General features: G+C 38.7%; 1 protein-coding gene across 1 annotated transcript in view; it reads right to left on the bottom strand.

Annotated features, from left to right (window-relative positions):
* LOC107667969 (glutamate receptor ionotropic, kainate 2-like) overlaps positions 1 to 3,080 on the bottom strand; it is a 139,550-nt gene that overhangs the window by 88,148 nt on the left and 48,322 nt on the right. The gene's annotated exons all lie outside the window — the stretch shown is intronic.

Genomic DNA, 3,080 nt, shown 5'->3' with positions numbered 1-3,080 from the left:
AGACTCGAAACAGGTGAACTACTTGACTAATTCCAGTACAGAACCTATAGGATGTTGCGCATGCGCGACTGAACGAATCACTCCCCGAGACGACTCGTTCTCCTCGAGTCACATTAAAGATTCGTTCAAAATGAATGAATCGTTCAAGAACGACCCAACACTAGACAACACTAGATGGGCGAGTGCGCGTGTGGGCGGGTAGAGACTCATGTGTGCGGGATGCGGGAGAATATAAGGGTGTACTCACACAAGGCAATCTTAACCGTGCCTGAGCGCGTTTGACCCCTAAAGCCCGGTTCGTTTGACTAGTGTGATCGCTCCGTGCGTTGTTCGTTTAACCGTCCCTGGCTCTGTTGGAAGAGGTGGGCCAGAGCGCGGTTCAGTTGTGCTCGGGCGCGGTACGCATTTAGTGCCGGAGCGCTGAACTTCTGATACGTGCAGCATGATTGCGTTAACATTTCTGAGCGGCAAAAGTGATAGATCTGTAAAGCAATATTTTGTGAGAGGGCCGTGTGTTACCGTGTCCCAAACGACTGAAAATAATAAACCACAAAGTTAACAAAACAATGCACTCCACTGTGCTGAGCAAGAGGCTTCTCTGCTATCTTCACGTGCTATCGGAAACTTCCTGTTTCCCACTTATGAAGTCGTGAGCGCTTCCTGTGAGCGCTGCTGCAGTCTTAGGCCCACCCCATGTGCTCTCATTGGTTGAGACGTGTGATGACACTCATCCCAAGTCAGTAATGATCAACATCCCACCCCTCCTGTGACCCATGGTTTGTCTGTATGTGTATTCAGAGCCAGTGAGCAGCGGACTTTCATAATAATAAAAAACTGCGTTAACGCGCGATAAAATAATTGTCGGAATATATATAATTATATACTGTGTGTGTGTATATATATATATATATATATATACTTTTGTGTCTTAATGTATGTTTACCTAAGCTTGTGGAAAAGCTAAGATGACCTTTGATTCAACATGTGGCTTTTTCTTTACCACCTATGTTTTATGGTGGTTGTCAGTGTATTATAAGGTACAAAACAGATTTTAATGCTGCACTAGTTTGGTACATTAACATACACGGCTCTGTGGAATACTTGATTCTGATTGGTCAGTCGCGACATTCCGAGGTCTGTTATCCCTTGATAACAACTGGTAAAAGCTGATAACACAGGCTCATCCGGGTAACTGAAGTTGGCACTATACGCTCGCTAGGAACTGTTTTTCTTTGTGGAAGCTTTGCGTTTAGTTAGCTAATAAAATATTAAAACTCGATTCAATATATGTGTGCAATTACTTATTTATGTTATCCTTGTATCGCGGACTCGCTCTCTCGTTTCATACAAACGCAGCTGCTGCCATTTTGCCACGATTGTTTTGTACACTGTAATGGATTATAAGATATAACTAACAAACTTGTAAGATTTTAAAATATTTTCGTCTTAAATCAATATCTTTTATCTCCTTAATTATTTATGTGGTGAAGTGTTGTGTAATAAGTGGTGTGACTGTACCACAGTCTTCACAGAAGCTTTGTGTTCAAATATTTCAACTCCTTTCAATATTTTGTATCTAATTATTTACTTATGTAACATGTAATAAGCGGGATAATACCTGATCACCCTGTCGGGGCTTATTCTGCGATAACAACCTGCTGGATGTACATTATCCCTTACATAATACATTTATATGCTTTATTACTGTACATTTAAGTTCAGTCCATAAAAACCTAAAATATTGCTTTATTTATTTATTTAAATAGTAAAGTTCTGGCAACCACAGGAGTATTTTTTTTTTCTCATAGCGTATATTGTAAACTTTGTATATGTTCTTAGGTCAGTGCCAGGTATCCATCTATATTAGGGCTTTGGCATTTTCAAAGCTTGTGAAATGTCATCAGAATAAGCAGTCCTCCAATTATCTGTTCAAACAAAAACCTCAGCACAGCTCTCCCAGTCTTTCTACAGCCCCGAGCTCTACTTGTAGTCTAGACAGAGAAGATCCTAAGGAGGGTGAGGGGGTCTGGGCCAGGGTCATCAGAAGCAGAGATTTCAGTCAATTTATGCACTGGCTTACGGAGAGCAGACCACCTTGCTTTTATGTATTTATATCTCCCTCGCTTTGCCTTTGGTCTTGGCTTGCTGGTTAAGATATCACGCACAGCAAATAAAGGCGGCTTTTTAGTCAGACTAAATATAGGCAGCAGAATGACAGGAGAGTTCAGATTAGCCGTCCTAGTTTTCCTGAAAATAGCACGGAGAAGAATCATTTGCAGAGATTAAGATAAATTTGCTGTCTTCTGCAGCAGTGCTCTCACCGTGTGGTATTCCAGGTCAGAAACAAGCAAACACACACTAACAAACGAACACGCAAGGGCAAACTGCAGAGCTTTCACAATATATTCCAATACACAAGGCATGCCTTGTTTCTATGTAAATTAGGTTTATTATAGATAAACCACTTTATTCATAGAAGTCATTTGCCTGGTGCAATTAACATTATTACAGCATGCTGAACATTTATTTATTTAAAAGAATGTTTGTTCATGTTTTCTATTGATCATGGCAGCAGTAATGCATTAAACAATGGAGAAAACATTATGACCAAATTCAGACACGCTGTGAAAATGAATGCTTTTTCAGCATTTAATAGATTCGATTCTGGTGACATTATTGCAGGGGTGGATTTCTGATGTACAGTCTCAGTAAAGATGTCAGATTGTGGTAGTCTGCTGTATGGCTGTAACAGCACCCAGAACCTGGACACTTTTTGGTAACACTTTATTTTGCAGTCCCCTTTATATGTTACATGTACTTACTAAAATAACAGTAAATTATGCATAATTACATGCAAGGACACTTCAAGTAAAGTGTCCTTTTTACACGTTACACTGCTATTCAAAAGTTTCACCAGGGCTTCAGTTATTTGATAAAAAATACAGAAAAACATTATTAAATAATTTTTTATATATTTTATATTTTATATATTATATAAATTATTACATTTTAAATAACTGATTTCTATTTTATATTTTGAAATGTTATTTATTCCTGTGATGGCTTTTTTTTTTTGATGA

The sequence above is a fragment of the Sinocyclocheilus anshuiensis genome, unplaced genomic scaffold, assembly GCF_001515605.1.
Source record: "Sinocyclocheilus anshuiensis isolate Anshui unplaced genomic scaffold, SAMN03320099.WGS_v1.1 scaffold2987, whole genome shotgun sequence".
Taxonomy (NCBI): Eukaryota; Metazoa; Chordata; class Actinopteri; order Cypriniformes; family Cyprinidae; genus Sinocyclocheilus; species Sinocyclocheilus anshuiensis.
This window is presented reverse-complemented; position numbering and strand designations above follow the sequence as displayed.